Genomic DNA, 14,475 nt, shown 5'->3' on the forward strand with positions numbered 1-14,475 from the left:
GTGGTGGAGTCACCATCCCTAGAGAGATTGAAGAGGCTGTGGACAAGGCACTTAGGGGCATGGTTTAGTGGTGGGCTTGGCAGTGCTGGGATAACAGTCTTATCTTAAAGATCTTTCCCAGCCTAAATGATTCTGTGATTCTATCATTCTATGACTTGATCTGAAAGAGTCAACCTCATCAAACTTTAAGATGAAACTCACAAAGAGCTGAAGTCGCTGGGATAAAAAGGTTTACCAGTCTGCTCCAGTGTGTGAAAATTTAATCATACAAGTTCCATTGCTGAATTGAAGACTACTGCTGCTAAATACAAGTTGTAACAGATTCCAGTTTTCCCTCTCTGTTTTTGGTGTAGCATGGAGAAGTGTCTTTTTCAAAAGAAGTGAATCTCTTGCCCTATAGTCCTCACAGAAGATACAGAAAATTATTTTATCCAGTGCCTGAATTATCCAAACCTGTCTAAGTGTCCATATTTTATTTTCAGGCTGTAGAACTCCTCAGATATTGTCCAACTATCACAGTGCAACCAAATTCCTGGAACCTTCATTTGAAAAAAAAGCCAACATGTATATAGCTTTTAATGGTCAGGCACTGCCTCATTACTCCCAAACTTTTTATAAATAACAGATTACTTGCAGGTAGAAAGATCATTTTCTCTTTAACACTTCTGATGTTTTTTGTTGCCAGAACCTTGCTAGTTGAGATTTTGCAAATGATCGGGCGTGATTTTCTTTCCATCAGAGGATTAAAGCACCTTCTGCTCATGAAGCTAATGGGGGTTGTGAGGTCTCTGTACCTTGGACATGATCAGGCCACTGCTTTTTTATTACTAGACTTGCTGAATTTGAGTAACAAAGCGTAACAAGAAAAATCAATACATTACAGACTACATCTACAAATGCATTGCAATCATGCAATGTTAAGCAAACTTCAGGCAAACAACGTGTGGTATTCAAATTTCCATTAGTCACTTAGAGTGGAAAAACTGACATGATTGTCAATGAGTGGCATGGGATATTCAACTTATTTAACCAAGAAACCACAGTGCAGCATTAGGCACCTTAGTTTAAACAAATGTCTCATTATAAAGGTACTTTGATATTTCTTTTGTTTATATAAGATCAGTCATCATTCAGGTACTATAAAATTAAATACATGTGGACATTACCAAAAGAAGGTCCTACCTTTCCTTTTCAAGGTTTCATCACTTTTGGCAGGCCTGTACAGTACTGAAGGTTAATGATGAGATAATACCTTCTTAAACTGTCTATTTAAGAAATACAGAAGAAAATGCTGAGCATTTCCCTGCTGCTTCAGTACGTGAGCTTTCTTTCTCTTTCTTGTTCAGATGAATGATTTGCTGCTTCCCAAACTGTGAGTCAAAACAGCTGCTTTTGCCTTTCTGCACTGTGGTTACGTTGCCAGCATTTAGGAAACTAGTGTCAGCATGTACCTTATGCAAGCAAAGCTCAAAGGCCAGTGCATTTTGAACTGCAGCAAAGGTGTGTGTTTCTTTTTTTTTTTTTTTTTTAGGGTGTTTGTTCAAAATTTTGTTGGGTTAGGGTCACAGTTTTACACTCACAAATCGTTTCTGTAGAAGAACATGGGAGAAAGCAAGTGCTGTCTGGAAAATAGAATTCTAGATAGTTCTGTCCTTATTCTCTGCACTAACAAAATAGTGACTCAGGGTGTCTGAAGAATAAACAAATTTTGCTTCCAAAAAGCTGCTGAGCACTAATTCATCAGAACCCTGATAAGTTCTACTCCCTGTAACAGTGTGCCACATTTTTTCTAAATTAGGTTTCTGTTGGTTGTTAGTATTTTACAGAGGCCTTATTCTTGCACCAGATAGGATCAGGCTAATACCATCCTTGAGACACCAATGCTTGGAACATATTAAAATTGCTGCTATTCCAGAGGCAGCTATGTGCTGCTTCATGTTATTTTATTGTTGGCTCTGCTGCTGGACAGAGGATACCTCAGATAGGAGACATGTTTCTTATGTTTCACTAAGAGGCCAGATGTGTTTAGTTTGAAGGTGAGGGATCAGTATAAAGAACAGTCTGGTCTTGTGGAATTTTATCAAGAAAGGTGACTAAGTCGGTTGGAGTTTGCCATGTCTGAGCCCATGCCACAGGCAAGAACAGTTCACCACCCTTTATCAGGACAGAGGCACGAGGGTGTTGCTGGATACTGCCCATACATGATAGGCATGAGAAGTCCTTCAGACATCTGGAGTTATTTAACACCGTCTGCTCTCTACATTGATGCTCTGAGGAGAAGTCTCCTCTGGGAGACATGTACTGGTGATTTCTGGGTGCAGTGGTCCCTTCTCTCTGCACGCAGAGCTGACAGGTCCTCTTATCAGCAAAGCTCCAACTGCAAACAGCTGGGGCCGACCCCACTGCTCTTTTGGTGTGGCTGACAACCTCCTTGACTGACAGGCCTCTTCCTTAGCTTGTTTACAAATCACATGAGTCCTGTTCCTCCATTCACAGCCAGGAGTTTGTTTTTGGAAGAGTTAACTTGGCAGCCATCCCCGTGAAATAATGCAAAGGTAATTAACTCCTTTTGGTGCAAGGGTAGCTTCCTTTTATCAAAACCGCTGGATGCAACTGGGGAAGTTTGTGTCCAATATTCTGCCAACATGTTCTTCCTTCATTTGGATTTGAAAGGGAATCCTGGGAAGGATCTCAGGGCTGGGAGGTCAAGAGCAAGCCTGCAGTGTGCCTGTCTGCAGGAGCTCAAGGAATCCTGGCTGATAGGCATCTCTGAGAAGAGCACTGTTCCTCTGTTAGAGGGGTGAGGGCAAAAATAGTCAGTTATGGCTTTTCTTCTCCATCTAGTTCCTCCACTCAAAAGCAGATGATGCTGATTGTCTAGCACTGAAAAAAAGACCAGGAACAAATGAAACTGTTTTTCTCTTAATTCTTAAATTCCCTCCAGTGAATTCAGAGAAAAGCTATTTTAACATAATTCATTGTGTACCAAATGGAGAACCTTAGTTTATTGTGATGCAGTTGATAATTTCTGTCAAAAAAAAAAAAAAAGGTGTGGATGATTTTTTTCTTTTTTTTAATTGTTTTGGTTTTTGGGCTTGTTTTTTTACATTATGAAGTGACTCAACACATGTAGCACATAAAGATATTGGCCAAGGCCTTCATTTTACATCTTAAATAAAGAACAGAGTTAATTGCCCATCTCCAGCAGTAGGATGTGCCAACTATCTGCCAAACAGCTTGCATAGCTGAATGACTCCAAGTCATTTTACTGACATCCTGTAAATAGGTGCTTGTGCAACAGCCCTTCATACATAAATAAAATCAAGAAATGACATGTGGTCCCTCAAAGGTGGAGATTTTTTTCTTCTTTTGTTTTTTTTAAAGACTATATGATAATTATTCCCCTTACGAAGGAGCTAAGTTCTGAGTATAGTTGGTTTCTGCTCTCCTGCCAGCTTGTTGCTTTTGACTTCTACCAAGCTTTGCATGATCTGTCAGATCAGTTTGGAGAGACCCCTGTCTCTCCTTCAAGAGGACCCCTGCTTATTTGCTGCGTGGTAATGTGGGTGTCTCCTTCCTCTTTTACCTCCTCTTCTTCCTAAGACACTCCTGCTAGCAGCTGGCTTAAGTTTACTACAGTTGGATCAGGTTTGCCCATTCAGCATCATTTGAGAACACCGAATTCCTGATTAGTTATATGCACTGTTATTATATGGAGAGCTGGTTTCCTTCTCAGCCAAACCATTTCTCTCAGTCTTGCGGAAATCGGGCTCCTCATCGATGTGGAAAGTCTGGGTAGGCAGAACTGATGTGAGAACATAGCTGGAAAATAGTCATTATAGTGGAGACAGACTGAACAGAGGAAAAAATTACTTGAAGGATTGGAGATATATTTCATTTGGTTGTATTAGAAAGCTTCAGCGGAACAGTCTTCCCTCATGCAAAAGATTTTATGTTCACTTATAACTTGTTCCAGTGAAATTAATTTTGTATTAAATTATCTCCCCAGGTCTGCAAGTGAAGGTGGAAGTTGGCATATTCCCACATGAAAAGAAACACCTGTGCTTTCCCATTGAATCATTGATTAACTCATTGCAGGCACTGTTTAAGGAGGAATCTTTAATGAGGAGATACTGGGCAGAGGATGGGAGCAGCTATTATCTCTGGCCTTAAATGTTACCAAACAATATCAGTTACCATAGACTTTTCTCCTGTAGAAAGTGCTCACCCTTTTTTTATTTTATTCCTATTCCTTCCCATGAGTAACACAGCACAGAGTCCAAACAGCAAGAAAAACTGAAAAATTACCTAATAAAAATTGCTTTTTGTGAAAGTCTGAGGAATTGGCTCATTATCTTTCCCCCCATCCCCAAGCTTCTAAAAAGACCAGACTGTGGAAAGGGAAGTGATAATCTTACAATATTTACCCATTTACATGAACTGTATGGCCACAAGTGTCCAAAAGCAAGATGGAAAATTCTGCCTAGCCAGGGCACGAAGAATAAGAGTGAGGTTTGCTTTGTGGCTATAGGAGTGTAAATGAGTGACATGGGGAAAATGGGTGGTTTTATACAGACAAGAACCATGCAAAGCAGCAGGCTCCAGCATAGATCCCAGTTGTGTGCAATGCACTCACCTGCAGCCTTGTGTTGGAGGGCAGGGTCCATCCTGAGATGAGAAAACTGACCATCTGCAGTGTGATCTAAGTGAAGTTGAAGGATTCTGAAATTTGTGATGGCATTGCTTGTGAACTCCATGAGGACATCTTGATATCTCTATGGCATTTGCAGCTACTCTTGAAAACCTATGGAGGAAGGCTGAAAAAAAAACGGAAAAACCTGCTGTCTACCTTATTTAATTTTTGAGGATGGAAAAAAGGGATAGATTACTAGAAATTTCTGCAGAAATACTAGACAAATACAGTAGAATTTGCAAGTATCTAGAAGAAAAGAAGTAGCTGACAAACAGACAACACAGATTTGTCAGGAACAAGTCATGTTCAACCAATTCAACTTCTGCCTTTGAAAATAAGGAAGGCTTTCTTGACAGAAAGAGCAGATGTTACACATTCTGCTTTTAATACAAATTTGTTGCATTGTTTCACCTGACACTTTGGTAAGGAACCATGATTAGCTGTGTGTGCTGAAGGCTTGGTGCAATATTAGTAGGAAAAGTAATCTCAGAATGCAGTGGCTTAAAGTCAGTGAACATGACCTGTGTATGGCACTCATCAATACTTTGTGTTAATGATTGGATGATGAAATAAGAGTAGAGTAATTAAATGTAGAGGCAACATTAAGATGGAAGAGAATGAGAATGTGTAGACAGACCTAGTGCTATAATTGGTCTTGACAAGTTGGTGAGTACGAGTCAACAAGGACAAGAGCAGGACAACCATCTTTTTGCATACAGAATGAAGAGCCACCGAGTGAGCAACATTGTTGTACAAAGGGACCCAGGAATGATTGTGGTCCACAGGTTGGATGACTCAGCAGTGCTGTTCGGGTGAGAAAGTAAACACTCTTCTTGGAGTGAAATTAGAAGACAGTCTGTGAGAGGAAGGTGAAACAACCTTTGTTCTTCATCATGCAGTACTGCAAGGTTTCCATGGCAGTGCTGTGTTTTAGGTACTGTACATGAAGGAAAAATAATTTTGAGAGGATCAAATAGCAACCTGGTCAACATCTAGAATGAAAGATCTCCAGAGAAAAGATAAAAATTGCTTACATGCTTATGTAACCAAGAGAAAGTAAGCTTCCTAATACAAAAAAGAGTTGGAAAAGCCAAGGGCAGTCTGGTTTCCTATGCAGATGAAAAATACATCACAAAGCAATGAGTTCAAGTTTCAAAAAAGGAACCTTGGTTACTAGCTGAAGTTTTTCCTTAGGGATAAGGAAGTACTGTGCAGGAAAGGTGTGGAGCATTGGTGGCATGTTGTCATTGTGAAGAACAGGTTAGGTAAATGCTGTTCAGGAATGACACGTGTGATTCTGACTAGGTCAGAAGGTAGGCTGGAAGATGTCCTCACCAGGTTTCTTCACATCTTCTGGTCTGTGACATCAGCTCGTAGTCAGGAACATTTTAAGCAGTGGTTCAAATTGATTTGCAGGCCTCTATGCAGGGATGCAGATCAGGACAGGAGCAGATGGGAGATACTTATAAAATTATCCCAGATTTTAGGTAAGACGGTGTTCTTTTAAGCCTCTTCTGTTCTACTCTCATGCAGAATAGCCATTTTATATCTCTTTTTTTTTTTTTTTTTGGTTGTTATTCAGGCTGATCCCAGGTACCCAAGCAGAGGTGTATAGTTGGTAGTCTAAAACTCAACTGGACGTGCTGAATTAATGTGCAAAACAGAATGAAATACTGTGGTCTGGATGTCAAAGTACACACAGCTGTTGAATTAAGTATTGATAGATTGGCATGGGCTACCTTTTTGTGTAACAGTTGCCCCTTTTAAAAATAACATGCTTTGGTTTAGCAGTAAGTAAGAAAAAAATAGCCATTAATTTATAATGGAATTGTTTATTTTAGATTAGTCATCCATATGCAGATGATTCAATGACTTATTCCAGTATCGTGGTGGCAAGACTTTTTTTTCAGTTTTTGAATTGTATCTTTGTCTTTCAGAGCACAAACAATGGGAATGGAAACTTGCTTAAGCTGCAATTATGAACTTCGCTATTTTCTGCACTTTATTCATCTCCCTAATAATTCTGAGTGTTTGCTGTCTCTGCAGATGAATAGATAAATGTGCACTAATTTCACTGGAAAGCAATGGGACTTTGCTGTTTATGTCTGCATATCTTTCTCTCAAGGTAATCTTTCCATAACAGACTAATATGCAGCTTATCAGATTTTTCCAGATATAGAGAGAGTATGTATATATGCAAATGAAAATGCTACTGAAAAAACAACCACAGAGGATGCAAAAAATGTCAGTGTAAAAGCTGACAGCGCAAGGATGCTGCTTCCCTTCACTGCCCATAAAAAGCCATAGAAATTTGATATTTATACATCTTCTCAGCAGAATTGGTCTGCACTGGCTTTCCTAGAGAATTAAGGGTCACAGCTGAGAGCAATTGTTATCTTCTGAAATGCATTCAATACAAAAATCTTGGCAGATAAAAGAAATCAGTAGCAGAGAATCCAGATGAAGAAAAAACATCGTGTGCATGTGTGTTTAAAAAATAAAAACTCAACCCCACATACATGAGTCTAAAATAGAATAGATCTAAAGAATTCAATGAAACCATTACCACTAGTAAAGTTGCATCTTATGACTCTGATTTCCAGCATTTTTGCCTTGGCTGGACAGTCAGATGCAGTTACATAAAAACCTCCCTTCTGTAAGATATTAACATAAGAGAGACTTATCTTCATAGAATATGGAATATTTTGGAATATTGATTTTGCTTTCATTAGCATTTTTTAAGACTTTGCACATCTGTCAGTTTTTAATGCCATAGTATCAAGACATCTGACAAACTGCTGTGGACTTATGAGCACTATTAATATTCTTTCATGTAATTATATTACATAAAATATAACTGAGTTTGTTAGAAAAAACTTAAATTTGTTTCTACACTCTTTTACAAAGCTATAGCACCTACAGTGTCCACTTGAAATCGCTGAACTATGTTCTGAGGGAAAAATGAACTATCTAAATTGCCAAAATAAATTATCTGGTGAGATCAGAATTACCATTTTTATTCTGCTTTCTTTTGCCAGAAAATGCTGAAAATATTTGTGAATATAGTTTTGTAGGGTTACAACTAAAAATCTGAAAGAATACCAGCACATATTCTTCCCTGACTCGTGCTGATGTTTCTAAATGAGAAAGCTCTGCAAACAGTCTGGTGAAGTTACTTTCCCCATTCCTACACACCAGTCTGATTTAGTACAGGCATCTTATTCAAAAGAAAAAAATATCACTTTAAGAACTGAGCTTGTGTGTACAAACCATTCTGAGAAAATGTGGTATCTTTTGTTTGTTTTCTAATATTCTTCCTCACATGTAAGCTTTAACATTGACATTTCTCATCATGATTACAGAGGCATTAATAACAACACTTTAAAACCATTATTCTGTGATATCTGTTTATTTCAGGCTTGGAAGACTTTTCAACTTAAAATGCAAATAAATTGTGATCATACTGGAGAAGTTTACCAAAATGAGACATGTTCATAGTGTTGCAACCTGGGATTTTCACTGATTTAATGACATCAGATTTTCTGCTGACCTAATCTTATTGGCACAAAACAGTTCATATACACAAATCTGCAGCATGAGGGCAGCTCTCTTCTTTCCTTAATGTACCTATAGATGTCTGCATTATAAACATAAATACATAATCCTTCTTGCCTCCAGCTCGGCTGTTAAATCCAATGGCATTTTGAGTTTTAAATGTTAATTATGCACTTTGCAAGCAAATGTTCTGTTACTAATTAAAAATTTTCTTTTCATTAGTGGATATAATCAGACCTGAAATGCATAACTTTGCTTCTTCCCTTTGAAGGTTCCCAGAGCTCTGAATGCCCTTTCCCTCTCCCATCCCCACTGTGTCCACAGCACGGTCCTAAGCAATGTGCTGGTGTTACAGCAGCAACTGAATTATATCAGAAGGGAAGAACGGCCCACCCTATCTGCAAGGAGAGCTGCTGTTTTCATGTGCTCTCTAGAAAAGATTAATTCAGTGCTGTGAAATCAAAACCTGTTGAGAGACTGTTCCCAGGCAAACAGCTGCTGTGTTAGATTTTCATCATCGTGGACAGATGAGATTTACTTTGGGCTGCTTTTTTTTCCATTGGCCCTGCACCCCAGTGATAAGAATTCTTGTCTTTCTGCTAGTTATATTTTAACCTACCTGTTGGTTTTCTTATTTGAGAAGTTAAACGGAGCAGTCTTCGAGGGAAGGTCTGAAGTTACTTTGCAGTATTACTTCAAAGACATTTCTGCTGTTGAACACCCAATCCACTGATGGCTGTAAGCCTTCTATGCATCTAATTGCCTTATGTAATGTAGAGAAACTAATTGGCAGATGTTCTGAGTATTTTACTGACTTAAAGTGGACTCCTTCTGTGGATTCATAAAGGCATGGTGGAGCTCAAAACTTTCTTGCAAGCCAGAGCTGGGATCCTGGCAGCGGCTGTATTAGCTGGCACTGGGAAACTATTTTTAGACCTTCAGCTATTTAGGTAATTGAAGCTTTTCCCACTTTCAGCTAATGCAGTCTCTGTTGTATAATTCGGCAGGCGACCGGCTTGGTGCAAGGGACAGAGCCACAGGAGGCCCCACGGCCTGCGGGGAGAGATAAGGACCTGGTCTCAGGTTTGGGGATTTAGTGGCCGTCAAAACAAAGAATTATAGTAAATGCATGTGTAGGTGGAGGATTCATTAAGTAACTCTCAAAGAGCTGGAACACTGGATCATGTTTACTTAAAGGGCTGAAAATCATAGAATCACAGAATGGTTTGGTTTGGAAGGGACCTTCCAGACCATCTAGTTCCACCCCTCCTGCCATGGGCAGGGACACCTTCCACTAGACCAGGTTGCTCAAAGCCTCTCCCAGCCTGGCCTTGAACCCTTCCAGGGATGGGGCATCCCCAGCTTCTCTGGGCAACCTGTTCCAGTGCTTCATCCCCCTCTCCAGGAAGAACTTCTTCCTGATACCCAATCTAAACCTCCCCACTTTCAATTTAACCCTGTTACCCCTTGTCCTGTCACTACAGGCCCTTGTAAAAAGCCCCCCCCAGCTTCCTTGTAGGCCCTTCAGGTACTGGAAGGTGCTATAAGGTCTCCCCAGAGCCTTCTCTTCTCCAGGCTGAACAAGCCCAACTCTCTCAGCCTGTCCCCATAGCATAGGTGCTCCAGCCCTCTGAGCATCTTCGTGGCCTCCCCTGGACTCGCTCCAACCGGTCTATATCCTTCCAGTGTTGTGGGTTCCACAGCTGGATGCAGGAATCCAAGTGGGGTCTCTCAAGAGCAGAGTAGAGGTGGAGAATCATGTCCCTCGACCTGCTGGCCACTTCTATATGCATTAATGGTTATTAATTTTCAGTGTGGTGTGTTACAAGTATGCTGAGTGCAGCTAATCCAGGGACACCTGAGAATCTAAAGTGAATCGCATCAGTCCCTAAGGATGAACATTTCAGCAAGCTATCATGTCTGAAAAAGGGCCAGGTCCAAAACAGAGCTGGCTTCTCAACAAGTCCAACATTTCCTTGCTGGCTTTCAAATTTCCAGTTTGCATGCTAGGCGTGTGTAAGAGACATCAAGGTAGGGCTGAAGTGCTTGACCCCTAAACCCAGAATTCAGTGTTCCTTTCTACAGCTGGCCCAAAGAGCATGATCCAGCAGATGTCTAACAGTATGTGGCTGCCTAGGAAATGTGAGATTTTTAAGATTTTCTGCTAAGTGCATTAACTACTATGGATATGCCACACACATGTTCAGTTCTCTCATTGGCCTAGCCTTTGATTCCCATAGTGCTCCTTTGCATATTTTAATTCATAATCTCACTAAACTCTGTGCTCTCTTTTTCACACGCATAAAGTATTTGAGCAAAACAGAATGTTGAGTCATACATGTTGCTTTAGATAACTGAAATCAATAATCTAAGTAGTGTGGTTAGCTTTTCTCTTGAAAGCTTGAATAAGTCACTTTAAATAAGGGAAAGTACATTGGTTCACCTAATACTTCCTCTAGCAGCCTATATCCAAAAGAGTAATTTTTTGGCATGGTATTTCGGATTGTGCATTGTGTGGAAGACAAAGATCACCTGTTTTACAAGTTCTTTGGGGCTATTAATAAAAGTGATAATTAAAACTACATAGCATATTCACCTATCTTCTCCCCCAAAATCACTTGATCAAAATTGATTAAACCAGTATCCAAAGGCTTTAACATTCCACGGAGACATGGGTATTAATTTAATACTGCAAGAAGAAATAACATTTTTTCAGTAACTTGAAAGGCAGTTTTAATTAGATGCATTCTTAATGGAGTTTTCAGTATGTTCCAGGCAAAAAGATCCTCTTACAATATTCAGTTTGGACGGTATATGTCTCCAGCTTCAAAGTAAAAGCCCAGAATACAAACTAAAATATGTAACTTGCCCATTGCGAAACAAAGTTAAGTCTATCAGTGCTGGCCTGTACAAATCTGCCTTCACTGAAAAAGAGGTAAAATACGATTTTCAAAAATAATTTGCCCAAAGAATTAACCACAAATGTCATTCTTCATGTAAAAGGTAGAGGGTTTTCAAATGCTTTTAAGTCCCCAGAACAGGGAAGTAGGTGTTTAGCCTTTCTTTTATGTCAAAAAAATGAACAGGGACTTTCACTTCCTCTGAAAACTTTACTTATCATGTTGATGTGGTAAGTCAGGGAGTGTCAGTTCAGCTCTGCTGACCACAAATCTAGAAAAGACAGTGTTAATAGTGGCAAGTTTACTTAAGTGGTTTTTATTCTGGGTTTAGGTAAGTTTTGGGACTCGTCCTCTAAGTGTACAAACATGACTCACCAGTTGGTCTCTATGTACCTATGAAGCATGAATTCAGGTGCATGAGATACTTATACTAGCAAGGAAACTCTTCCTCTGAAGTCTAAACTCACAGTTACTATAAAGCTTGTCTAGGAAAATAACTTTTGGCAGGCAGGAGAAGTGCAGTTGTTATGCCGGCTTCAAAACTCATCAGTTTTGGAATGAGGATACAGAAGGGAATATATGAATCTGGGTATAGTACGACATTTTTCCTGATCCCTATTGTTTCTTTTCCTTCAGTAGTATCCTTCTGAGAAGCATATCTTTCTATTTGGAAAACAAGAACAGAATATCTGTCCAAATTCTCTGATTTTCAGAAAAATAAACACCCAGACCTGGCAAGCATAGTTCTGGATGGACAGACATGCCATAGCAGACCATGTGCTTTTAGATGTGGGATTTAGAGTACAGATTTTGTAATTCAGTGCTTTCCACTTCTATACATCTTGGGAAGAATGTGGAAGGAGGAATGCTCTGTCCCTTTAAGATGACTTGAAGACATGTATGTTATGAGACAACCATCTTGCCAGATCATTTGTTACACCAGTAGTGTCAAAATGCTATTACTGCCTAAAGAACTTCTGAATAAAGAAAGTCTTGTGGAAGATCCCATTTTAAAAAGTACAAATTAAACTGTAAATTCTGTAGATTCATAACACTGTAAATTTGTGGGTTTCTTAGCTGAAGCAATGAAAATATAAAAATACTCTGTAAAACTGGCAAATTCTCAGTTTGCTATTTTAAAAGAAAACTTGCAGATCCTTAGATAAAATTGTTTTAATTCAAAATTTGGGTTTATTGGAAAACAATAACAAAGGTAAAACTTCAGCAGAAAAAATGTTGGGTTTTGACTCAGTATTGAAGTATGAGTCTCATATCTGCTACAGCTTTAGGGCTGGAAAACTCTTTTGTCCTGTCCCAGCTCCTCAGCCATGCCACCTTAGGCTTTCCGAAGGATGGGCTGGTGAGAGCTGACAGAGCTGTGACTGTATCCCTTCCTCTGTTGCTTTTTCATGGAGAAAAGATTCATTTCTACTGCAGAGGCTTGCCTCCTGCCCTGTGCCAACCCATCGCAGTTGTGCAGCCAGGAGGAGAGCAAGAGGGCAACTTCTTTTCGGAGTACCCTGAGGCAATACCAGGAGCCTTGCGCAACTGCTGCCTCACTCCTACTTTTTCCATGAGTTACCAAGACTTGACTGTAGCTTTTTTTTTTTTTCCCCTCCATGCAGCTATTTTATAACAAAGGTCACGTGAGTCTAAAAAACAACAATAAAATATGTAGTTTCCCAGTATGTAGTTTCCCAGTAGTGATGACTTCTGGCAATGAGTTTCATATGTCCTAATCTGAAACAAAGGCAGCACAGGAAGGGAGAGTGACTCAGTCGCTGAGTCCCAGAAAATAAACACAGTCTAACCAGTCTTATCTGGTTTTTAGGAGCTCGAATGAGGCATTTTGCTGGGCCTGGATTTCTTTCGCATGGGGGTGTGTGTTAGGGACGGATAAAGTTTGTGAACTCAGAAAATGGGTTGCTAAATGCTCTTTAGCAGATTTGAGAGGTACTATGTGCTTCTCCCCCCACCCCCCTCCTGAAGAAACATCCATATGTTAGGAAACTTCAGTGCTTTGTTTTCTCCAAAACAGGTTCTCCAGCACTTTTTAGGGTGGTTTGGGGAAGAGGGAAAATGGGATTTTTTCAGGAAGGAAATTTAGATTTCTGCTCTCATGCTGCCCAAATCAGTGCAAGTCACCTGCTGGGGGAAGCCACCTCATCCCCGCAGCAGTCCTGTTCCTCCTGAGCCTGCAAACCTCACAACCCTCCAACAGTTCTCCTTCCATGTGTGGCAGAGAAAGGTGCCATGACACCATTTCCAGTGGTGTCATAGTCTCTTCCTCACTGACGGACCTCAGGTTCATCTGAGTATCTGTTCCTCAGGTGTGGCACTGTGCTGGGGAGGAGGATGCCTTATACCTGCAGCTCTGTCGAGTGTATCCCTCATTGCTTGGCCATGTAGGTGTGTTTTCTCTTCTCCTCCCTCCTGCAAGCACATGACCCAGCATACAGAAGTGTATCCCCAGAAGGTGAACCTCTCTACCTATACTTCAGGTATCTGGTGGTCTGTGAAGCTGAGAGAACTGAAGATGTATTCCAGTGGCTAACAGATCTTGGGCATCAGTCTCTTCTTCCATTAGCAAGCAATAGGATGAGGGAAAACAGCCTCAAGCTACGCCAGGGGAGATTTAGATTGTATATTAGGAAACATTTCTTCTAAAGGGTTGTCAGGCATTGGAACAGGCTGCCCAGGGAAGTGGTTGAGTCACCACCCCTGAAGGTATTTAAAATACGTGTGGACATGGTGCTTAGGGACGTGATTTAGTGGTAGGCTTGGCACTGTTTAGACTTGATGATCTTACAGGTCTTTTCCAACCTAAATGATTCTGTGATTCAATGATCTGCTGCTGGTGGAGGGATTACCATGGAAAACAAATGCTGGCTACAATCCTCTTTGAATGTCCTCCTCTGTCCCTTCTTCCTGCTTCACGGGTCCTTCAAATCATATATCTTCCTGACAAAGCAGGTGGACTAAGTGCAAACGACTCCCCTTCCAGTACTGAAACAATGACCCCAAAAGAATGTGGCTGCACCTACGTGAAGCAGCGCTGTGATTATGTTTTAATAACACACTGACATGACCTTTGAATAAGTTGTCCTTCCAGTCATCCCAGGAAGATGTTGGCAGTCAGTGTTTTGTACAGCACTTCTCAATGTGTGTTGGAAAACACTGCAGTGTTAACTCCATTTCACAGATGGAGAAATCGCCGAATGAGAAATCAAGTAACTTTTAACACTGTTAAAGTGGAAGTGCAGAGCCAGGAACTGTGGGCAGCTTTATCTGTCCCAGTAATTCAAGCCAGCATTCTTCAGGCATCAA

Source organism: Eurypyga helias, unplaced genomic scaffold (genome assembly GCF_000690775.1).
Source record: "Eurypyga helias isolate BGI_N326 unplaced genomic scaffold, ASM69077v1 scaffold17626, whole genome shotgun sequence".
In the NCBI taxonomy this organism is placed as follows: Eukaryota; Metazoa; Chordata; class Aves; order Eurypygiformes; family Eurypygidae; genus Eurypyga; species Eurypyga helias.